Here is a 12,037-nt window from a genome sequence, read left to right as displayed (position 1 = left end):
TAAGGCCTTCTTGGTTACGACCAAAGTACATTCCAAGCTACAAACCAAAGTTTTATATCCAAGCTTCCTCTAAGTATCTCCTTGAATTATAATACCTCATGCTTCCCTCCTTACTTACCAAGATTTCAAGATATTACGTATATAGCCATCAAGACACATAGGTTGGCTTGAGTTCACAATCTCCAATAATAGGAAATGTGCATTACAATATAGGAATGCCCCTCACATAATTAATGATCAAATACATAATACACGAGATAACATTATATGGCCTCAGGTATACGTCCATCAGTTAACCAACTGTCTAGATCCAAGAGCACATAAGTTGACTCTTAAATATTGAACTGCATCAAATTAAGTGTCAAACATCACATGAAGAACAACGTAGGAAATCGACACCTGAGATGATGAAGCATAACTTATGCCTAATTTCACATAGGATTATGGGCACTTAGGATTGATACATGATAAGTCAATAATATGAAGCCATGCTTGCAAAATCTAGAAGTAACAAACAAGTGTTTGCCAATACAAATTGTTAGACATGTAGCTATAAAATAGTAAACAACAATATCATTTTTTGGGTGATGCAAGATTACAAACAACCCAAGAATGCTCCTACATCAACTTGCAAAATACCTTCCTAGTCATTATAAGAGTTGAAATCTTTAGTAATGGGAAAAAAATGAGAACTCGATAACATACCAATACATATATCATTTATGGCTTGCTTTACATAAGATGTCTGAGGTCGATGAGGATTTTTATTGATCCCTTCTAGGACTTATTTTACTAGCCCATTGGCAAAAAGTTGTTTCCCTTGCTTAGAAGACCCATCATCCAAGGATCCAACCATGTGTTTCTTCCACAGGTTTTCCCACACAAATATATTTTGAAAAGTTTTTTCAAAAATAATTTTGGATATTGATGTGAATTTTGGACCTAGCATATCATTTAAAAATTCCCTTATGGTTTCTTCCCAAACCTTAGATGTCTCTCCAATCTCAAGAAATATTTGTAATTAAAATGTTATTGAGTCCTTGAGTACAGATGGCTACTTTGTCACAGGTACTTTCCAACTAGACTCTACACGAGGCTTACCCAAAATGCCTCAACTAGAATCAAAAGCATTCATAAGTGATTTGAAGTGTAATCTTGTTTTTTAGATTTAAAACATTGGGTTGAGAAAGAAAGGCTTAGCTGGTTGGACTATAGCCTTACCTCGAAAGATTATCCTAATATCTTGAAACTTGTCAACTAGGTCATACCTATTTGTGGTATGTACCTTTGATCAGGAGCATTCTTTGCAGCAAATAATTTTTTTAGACTTGCAATGATCAGCTTTGCTCCATCTACTCTGCTCTTCTCTACCATTGAGGCCTATTAAAAATAATCTTTCTGAGAAAAGAATATAAAATTTATAAATTAAATAATAGATATTTTAAATTGAAACTTTTTTTCTCTGGTAAATATTTTTTTATGTTTCTATTTCACCTAGTTGGTAGGTATATACCTTACCCCTTAATGGGATTTGAACTTGTGACCTCTCTTTCAAGAGCATCACTAGGCCAACATAGGTGAATAAGGCAACAAAGATAGGATAGATAGAATAGAACTGATCTAGATGTTCAGGATTGAAAATTTTTGGTTTAAATTTGCAAAATATAACTGAATTAATTTTTTTGGATTTAAAAATCAATTCAAATTTCTAATATATAATAGATCTATATTAGTTTTTTATTGAAGAAAAAATAAGCAATTTATATTTGAAAATTAATTAGATCACGAAGATATTTGATCATAATATTTTTTAGTAGATCATATAATTTGTTGACTTGTATATGAAACAAAAAAATGCATTAATTAATATATTGATTATGCCTAATCAATGAGGATAAAAGGGCCTAAATATATATATTTTAGTATTGTAGAATAAAATATAAGTTAAAGTTATATATGATTAAAATAAAAAAGATAATAATAAATAAATAACTAAAACTTATTGAATTAAATATCAACAAGAGATAGCAGCCATTACAACATAAATGTGATAACCTAATACAAGCTAAGATACACTCAAAGCATGTAGATCTTGATCAATGATTTATGAGATAGATGTATATCACAATCAATCTTCCATGAATCTACCTCTCTGATAATCCCATCAATCTTCTCGATACAACCCTCTTTGGTGTCTATAATTTCAATCAATGGATATACTATTTCATACATGAACCTATCACACCAATGGAAACCTTCTCCCAAACATATTGTCACTATACTTTACAAAATATGCAGACTACTATGTCAAATTAATGTTTCTTGGATAAGACTTCACAAGAGTCATTTGTATTTACATCTCCAAACATACACTACCTTCACTACAAATATGACATGCTCAAAGACTATCCCAAACCACAAGCATATGGGACACACCCACTGTAATACTCTCCATCAAGTTCATTATACTATTGATTCCTCTTTAAACCCACCCCCCCCTTCCCCCCCCCATTATTTTTAGATCTTCTCATCCCATTTTGAGAATTTAGTCTCCTTTCTAAATTTGACTCAAGCGTTGGATCCATTCTTTATTATATTTGATTTAATTAGAAAATCATATGGGCAACAAAAAAATCTTACAAATATTAAACATAAAAATATAATTATAAATATATTACATAGCTTTCTATGTATCCATGTATAATGTAATCAAATCTAAAAGAAAAATGATTATATATTAATATATTTATAGCTATAAATTTATTTATTTTTTATCAATATATATGTACCTTTTTGTTGGGATGCTTTAGAATAATTGAGAGGGGGTCGAATAAGTTATCTAAGGTCCAAATGTATAGATAAAACTTTTCAATACTTAACAAATACTTGTGCATGCATTGATCATCCAATATCTCAAACCATAGTATATTGTTGTCCTAGGTCAAATGAACTTTGTAGAAATGTAAAAATGAAATACCACAAAATCATTCACACAATTTGACACAAGGATTTTACATGGAAACCCAAATTAGGAAAAACCACTGGTAACATGCTACCAATTTTCACTCTTCTAAAGTGAGCTTCGTGAGGAGCCAACCTTGTTAAAGGTTACAATGCACACTGTTAAATGTGACCTTGACTAAAGGATTTCAATTACCCTGTTAGGAGTGAGCCTTGTTAGAGTACTTTAGAACATTCCATTAGAATGTTAGCCTATTAAAGGATTTACTCATGATTGTTAGGTCAACCTTAATCCAAAGGATTTATCCAGACTGATACAGTTGTTAGATAGTAATAGTAGGACTTGATCTAATAACAAAATAACTCACTTGATGTAGTGCCCACCCATGGTTTGTATTTTTTTTTCTGTGTCCTTAACTCTTGTAGGCATATTTTTATGCATGTGTTAGTTTCAGATATATTTGATTTATAGTTATATGACATTATTCCACAACTTGATTTTATGGCTAGATTAAATACTTTCATAATGATGATGCTTTGAGGATTTCTGGTTAGTAATTGCAATTACTTTCATCATGATGTCTTACAATGTGTTTTTAAACAATGATCATTGTGTATTCATGAATATGGATATTTATATAGAAATATGGTGTTCCTTATACTCGTGAGTAATTATGGTACCTACCCCATACTTGCATGTGTATTAACGTGTCTAATGTAGTTAATGGAGGAACTCATATTTACCTGCTAGTCGGGATCTACACGATGTACCACTCCTTGCCATTCTCTGTTTAGTGTTTTATATATATATATATCATGCACATGTACATAATCATCTTTTATGTAGGATGCAGGTATCGAGCATCGACTTCCTTGAATTGCCAGGATGAGTGTGCCTTATTAACACATACTCAAATGGTGAGAAAAGGCAGGTAATGATCAAGTCTAATCCCAAACATAGCCTAAACTAATCCCAAACATAGCCTAAATACTTGATTGACTATCCTTTTTAAAGCCTGTGAGTATTTTGTGCGTATGTGGTTTGATTCTTGCTATGGTTGGTTTTCCTTATGCATTTTTTGATGTTTGACTTGGTGATTTGTCTGATAGACTATTATTTATGATTCTTGAATTGATCGTTGATATTAATTTATCAAATGTTATTTGATTTTTTTTAAATGGAAAAATATATAAATAGGATGATTTTGCATTTATTGGAATTATATGAATTTTTTGTTAAATTTAAAGGTTTTATTTTAAGTCCTAATTTAGAAAATTACATTAAAAGCTTTTGGAAATTTAAATATTAAATATTATGTAGCAATATTATTTAATTAATAAATATTTAAAACAATTTAGTGGCATTTAAATAATGCACTTAAGTTATCTTTATTAATTAAATAATAAATAAATGTCTTTTTATGAATTTACTTTAAATAATAAAGTGGAGAAATAAATAAAAGAATATTTTCAATTAAAAAGTGAATTAAGTGTGCATGAAAGGAATAATTAAATAAAACAATTATAATTTTAGAGTTGTGGAGATAGAAACCCTAAAAGGTAATTAGAGTCCTATATTAGAAAAAATTTCGAGTCATTATTACACACAATTTTTGGAGAGCAACTTTGGGGTTTGGAAAAGAAGGGAATTCTTGTGGCTTGAAGGACTTTTGTTGCAATAGGAATTTCACTGGCTGTTAGACTTTAGCATCAGCATGAGGTAGGCTTTGAAATTCTGTGAATGCATTTTCAATTGGAAAAATTTTGTTTGCTCTGTGTTTGATTGGGTGGTTGAAATTATATCTGTCATCTTGATTTTTTTCCAGATCTAATTAATTAAAATTAGTTTCTCATCATTTTACAGAAGAAAATTTAGAGAGAAAACGAATTTCTCTAGCTAGGGTTGATTGGGATCAAATTTAGAACTATTCTACAATTTGTTCTTTTGAAAATCTACTCATTACTATTTAATTTTTACAACAAATTTTTTTTTTTAAAATCATTAAACCAACTAGGGTTTGAACAAACATATATGTTGATTAAACCCACAAAATTACTTGTTCTCGCTTTTTGATTAAAACATATAATTTTCTTATTAATAAATGAGTAAAAATAAATCATCATTAAAAAAATTCTTCTTCTTATCAAGCTAAAATTTAATTATAACACAGAACTATATGAACAGGAATATAAATATATTTGTTTTGAATTACTCATTTTTTCTAGTCAGAGGATCTCCATACCAATGCCAATTTAGAGAAGAAGAAGGGCAATTTATTTGTTCTTCTTTTTTGTTGTTTATTTTCCCCAATCTAATTTAATGCATGTGCTAAAACTGTTGAACCCAATAGAAATCGGCATTGATTTTGAAGGTTAGAAATATTATTTCTTTTCTTAACCCTTGGTTGACCGTATTTTATTTTAAAACATGGTACTGAGCATGAATAATGAACAAATATTTCCAATTGTCATCCTCCAAACAAAAATTTGCCTATAGGCATGTGGGCCACATGATCTCTCAACAAAAAGCATGCTTTATCTTATACTTCTTAAATTACTCATCTATCCTAAATAATCGGTGAGTTTCTAAAGATGACTTTTTCCTTCATTTATAAGCATTTAGAATAACTTTAGAAAAAGGTATATAAATCATTTTATATTTAATTTTATTAAGATATATTTAATATATATTTATATTATTTTAAATCTATTTTTATTCACATTAATTGATCTTTTAAACTTACTTACCTTTATATATATATATAATTTCTTTAATGTATAGTTTAAATTGTTTTATATATACGAAATTAAATATTAAAGAAAAAATTAATTTTAATTATAATAAATAGATATGAGTTTATTATACTAATGATTGTCATTAAATTTAATTATATTCAATGCTAAATGTATTGTGTGGTCAATTGGAAATTATACACTTATGTATTTTTAGATATTTTGTAAGTGGTTAATATTACTTGTATAATATTGTCTGAAGATAGATCTTATTTTTGAACTTGAAAATGTGTGTGTGTGTGTGTGTGTGTGTGCGCGCGCGCGCGCGTGTGTGTGTGTGTGCACATATATCTCTCTCTGTGTGTGTGTGTGTGTGTGTGTGTGTGAATATATTATAGTTTTTATACTTCCAATCTTGGGTGTATTATATATTTTTTTATATCCAATTAATGTCATGATCATGTATGTGTGGCCCAAAGGGTTATGTACTTAGCCAACTAGGACATACATCAGAGGTCGTCTTTGTGATTTCTTTCATGATGTTTCTCTATTCCATAAATTCTAATGAGCTTGTGTTTTCAATTTGAAAGTTGCATTTATGAGTTTTTCTATGTGGTAGATTTATGTTTACTTGGGTTAGGAGAACCAACTTGTTGTCGGGTTGCATGTTAAGGAATCAAGTTTGATCTTTGTGGGTGTTGTGGTATGGGACACAACTGTGTTTTATGTGCTTAGGAGAGGTTGTCTAGGTATATGTCCTTGGGAGTGGCTTGCGGTAGGGTTTCGAGACCCGAAGTGGTTAGTGCCAAGGTAACCTATTGTAAGTTATGTAATAAGTGATAATCTAGTAATTAATATTTTGGGGATACACACTAAAAAGATAAGTTAGAGATATTTTCCCTTCCCATGACTTGAGTGCTTGTATAGACTAAGGATGGAAATGGGATGATACCTAGTGAAAGGTATGAATAGCTTGCCTTGTCTTCTTGAGAGAGTATTCTGGTTCCGCATGTGTTATGTTGAGGATCTGGCGTTCAGAGTAACCAGTCCAGGGTAACTCAACAATTGAGGGTTCGAGGTCTATTGAGAGATCAGTCCAAGGTAACTCAAGTAGTTTTACCATGTGATGACACTCCCTAGAATGTAGCCTGAGTCTCCTCTATAGATTTTTTTTGTACCTTTGGTGGTGTACTTATTGTTGGATGTGTTTATTGTGGTTATTTACTTCCATTGATGGTGATTAGTGATTCATGGATGATGTACTTTTCACATGTGGTTCTTAACTTGAAGTGGATATCTTTTTTTGACTTTATCTTATGATTTTGGTGATTTGATCTATTCTTGGTATATGTATGATGTTAGTATTGGATTGAATGTTCTTTCTTTTGGAGTATCTTCTTCTTGAGTAGTATGTGTTACTTTTGAGCTAGTTTTCGCTATTAGGTATTCCTTGCCTAGGAATATTTTATGATTGATTACTCATATGTGGATCATTCATTATCTTCACTGCATGGTGGGAGTGGAAGCCTAACTAGGTAGCCACACGGTCAGGAGGTAGTGTATTCTTACCATTTGGGTCCCCCTTATGTTGCCAGTTGTTGGATGGTCAATGATATAGTTGTACCTTTATCATTCTTCTATATTGGAGACTTCTTTTCAATTGATGTATATATGTTATCATGTATTCTGATGTATTATATCTATTCTCAAATACCCTACGACATGTGCAGTGGATGTTATTTATTAGATGTACTTTCAAGGTATAAGTTATACTTATGCATTTACTTATGTGATTATGTATCTATTATTTCTTTATGATCAGAAGACATTATACTTGAAACTTAAACTAACTAATTTAAACTTATTAAATGTGACTCAACGTGAAGGAACCCTTAAGGAATTGTAGCTATATTTGTAATTGCTTATGTGTATGTTCATATCACGTCCGCATGAATGCTATCTTGATGTTGCTTAAACCTTTAAAAAAATAGTTCGGTAAACATTGTAACATATTAGGTTTATCTCTTTTGGGTTCCCAAGTGGGGTGTTACACTTGCAGATTACAGATCTCTTACTCAATCCTCCATTATTCTTGGCATTCATCCCCTTCATCTCTAATAGCATGTTTACTCTTCAAGCCTTCACCTCCTTAAGCCTTCTTTCTTAGAATGCCAACTACAGATTCATCCCTTCAGCCCCAATTGAAGCAACACCACAAGACTTCTTGTCTCTCTCTGGTTCACACTATGACACTTTGCTTCTAGCCTATTGTCTCCTTAAATAGAGAATTTAGATCTTTTTCTACTTAACCACAATTTTCCATCTTAGGGTTAGTTCAAATTCATCAAATCTACCCTCTTTTCCATTTTGTTCCCGTCTAGAAACTTCTCTTACAATTCTCTTCAAATTCATCTCAACTGATTTATCTTGAATTCTGTGCAAGTAGCTCATCATACTTATCTTCCACATGCTTCACACAATTCAAGAAATCAACTTTTTTGGCTCAGATTCATCAAATCTTTGATCAAACTCATTTTACCGGCACTCGACAATCACTATCTTTTGATGCTAGGTCAACACTAGGTTGCTCGGCATACACTAAGTCTTTACTAGTGCTCGACACACACTAAACTTCCTTCTCTTGACACCTACTAGATTTCTCTTTGCTCAGCACATATTGAACTTCCTTCACTTGACTTCAACTAACTTTCTACTTGGCCTGCATTGACTTGCTTAGCTTCCACTGTTTACTCAGTTAGGCTTGGCGGACACATTTCTTTGCTTAGCCTTCTTCTTGTCTTTGCTCAAGTATCCTTTCATTATATCCTTGAGTAGATAAGAAATACACTTATCATCAAAGTCTTAATGCTTCTTTTATACACCATATAACTCAACCTTTCTCTATGCACTCTTGTTGTCCTTTCTTTTCAAATCCTCTTCATCAATCAATCAAATGACAGCATTCAAACCAAATTAGCAATTGTCTCACCAAGTATCATGTTTGACATCAGCAACAAAATAATTATTGTTCCATGATAGGTTTCATCAATCTTCCTCATTTCTATACTTCAACAATCTTTTTCAACACCTTTATGCTCATCCCATTTTGAAAATTGTCTCCTTTTTTAACCTACTCTCACATTGGATCCACTATATATACATGTATCTATATATACATACATGTACATGTATATACATGTACATATATATATATATATATATATATATATATATATATATATATATATATATATATATATAGACACACACACACACACACACACACACACACACACACACACACACATATATATGTATACATGTATATATATACATGTATGTATATAGATATACATCTATATATACATGTATACATATATATATATATACATGTATACATATATATATATATACATGTATACATATATATATATATATATATACATGTATACATATATATATATATATACATGTATACATATATATATATATACATGTATACATATATATATATATATACATGTATACATATATATATATATATATACATGTGTATATATATATATATATATATATATATATATATATATACATGTATACATGTATATATGTATACATGTGTGTGTGTGTATAGAGAGAGAGCGAGAGAGAGAGAGAGAGAGTCACAACCCATGTAAAATGTAATCAAATCTGGAAATAATTGTATTACATATAAAAATATTCATAACTACAAATTTATTTATTTTGTACCTATATATCCATACCAGATTGATTTACTTTTTAGAATCACCTTATATCCCTAAAAGGCTATCACCCTCCACATCTTGTAAATGTAATTGAAAGCTTTCATTTCATTTCTTAAACAATATAAGAAAAGTTTCATTGCATCTCAATATAAGTTTGTTTTTCTCATTTCTTCTATAAACAAGAGCTTTGCAAAGCTATAGTCATGCATTTTGTTTTAAAAAATGAAATTTTGATAAAGGTGTTTGTCTATAAAGCTAAAATAAAAGTGGTAAATACTATTTCAATAGTAAACATTGTGGTTGGTAAATGTTTAGACATTGCCTACTGTATGGTGCAAATCTTGACTATTTTCAGTTGTTGATTTGAAAATGTGCCACAATGAATCCTAAATAGTTAACATAATTAAAATGCTAGTCTTATAGCATGGAGTTAAAAAGGATGTCAACACAACATAGATATAGGTAAAAGTGACATAGTACTATATTCAAATAAGTAAAACGAGACAAGGAAAAATTAAGACCCTTTAACTAAAGTGAAAGATATGAATTCAAATATTTTGTTCAAACCATACTATTGTATATAGCAATGTATGTGCCATTTATATGAACTCAGTATGAAAAATGTGTTAGCAAAGAAATTTTAGGCTTTTATTTAAAAAAATAAAGAATGCAGGTCAATATCAAGTTTCTAAATCTAAAAATATAGAATGTGAAGAAAATATTGTAAAATCATTAAGCCTTGCTCACTAATATGTTTTAAGATAACAACTTAAAATAACTTGAATGTGAATTATTAGAAATAAAAATTGAATATCTTTGTTCATTATCAATAAAAGATTTGATCAATATGATATTGACTATAAATATAAATGGTATAAAGTATAAGCAAATGTATATAGCACAAATGATATATAATAATTAGCTGAAATTTTTAGACATAAAGCTATATAATCTTAATATACAAAATTTTAGAAGATATAGTATCAAAATTCGTATCCTCCCTTTGTTCAATTTTGAGTAATTATATACTAAGTTAAAGGTACTTGATTGTGAGTTATTAGATGAACTTGTTTCGAGAAAACTAGGAAATTGCCCATTACTATAAGAAAATAGGTTTACAATTTTTGAACCTTCAATAGTTGTGTGAGAAAAACTAATGTTTATAAATCCAAGCTAGTTTTTACTTGTTATGTGTTGATCTATTTAATGAGGTATACATGAGCTCTTGGATTTTTTAAGTTGTTATCAAAGTCACGTATGATGGAAAATAATGAATTGGAATGGAGCTCCATGAAAGAAGCAAAGAAAAAAAAATCAATAATTATACATCAACATAAAGAAAACATCACACATAAATAGAAAATGTTTTTAATTTTGGCTTGCTTAAATACTAAAAAACTTAACTTTGGCATGTCCAAACCTTATTATAAAGCAAGATGTTGGCCGAAGTGGTGGAATTTATTTTAGGAACAACTACAATTATCTTTTATAATCTTGGGAGAATTTACAAATAATGAGTGTGCATTGAATAATACATGTGCATTTTAACAAATAGATTGTAAACATGTTTCATTGATGATATCTCATACATTAAGTGTTGATTTACATTCATATATGTATGTTTTGTAAATACAACTTTGCTACTAGTATTAACTTCTATTTTTAAAAAATGATAAAGTTAATTGAATACTTAATCAAATAAATACAAGCAATACAAACTTGAATTGTACTCAACACAATTTCATAGTTCTTTTGAGTCAATGAAATCTTTAACCAAGGCAATCCAAGCATGATTGGTAATCCCTTTTGGTAACTAAACAATCTAGTAATAAGAATTTGATAGTTTGTACATTCCACGATGGTTTAAGAAATGATCAAAGGCATTTCATCTCACAACTTGGTTCATTTATTAAATTTGGAAATTTGTGAATCTTTTTTTTTTTAAATGAGAGAACTTATCCTTGCAATACCATATAATAAATTGAAATAAATTATAGTACATGCAAGCAAAGAGTATATTGTATCAAAGAATAAATTCATCTCACAACTTGTCTCCTTTCATAAGTTTGAAAATCTATAAATATAAATAGTTTTAAAAATAATTTATCGATGTAATACCATACAATGAGTTAGAACATATTATGGTATAAACAAACACATACTATATGGTATAAATGAAGAGAATTGAAATTTTATCGATAAATTTTACCAGTTAGGTCGCAGGAAGTTTACAACTACCCCTTGTTATGTGCACCCTTATATTTGACATTTTTTTGTTTCATTTGTTTTAGTATGTAAGTACTTATAGACTCTTTTTTCTTGTTTATTAACATAAAGTTGCTAACTAGACCATATAATGGGCATGATGGTGTTATTAGTGTACATTGGAGCATCATGTTGAGATAGCTTACTATGGTAGTAAACATATGGTGTTATGCAAAGAGAGGTTTGGTTTTATGGTTGTGCATATATCTAGGGGTTTGAAACGAAATACATGAAGGCATTCACTTTCTTCAACCTAGAAAAATAAAGATAAATTATTAATATATCCCTTCAAACTTATCAATTTCAATTTTGTAGCCCTTGAAAAGTAATAT

Source organism: Cupressus sempervirens, chromosome 1 (genome assembly GCF_028749045.1).
Source record: "Cupressus sempervirens isolate cs-2001-9-10 chromosome 1, ASM2874904v1, whole genome shotgun sequence".
NCBI lineage: Eukaryota > Viridiplantae > Streptophyta > Pinopsida > Cupressales > Cupressaceae > Cupressus > Cupressus sempervirens.
The sequence above is the reverse complement of the archived record's forward strand: the minus strand, read 5'-3'. Positions refer to the sequence as shown.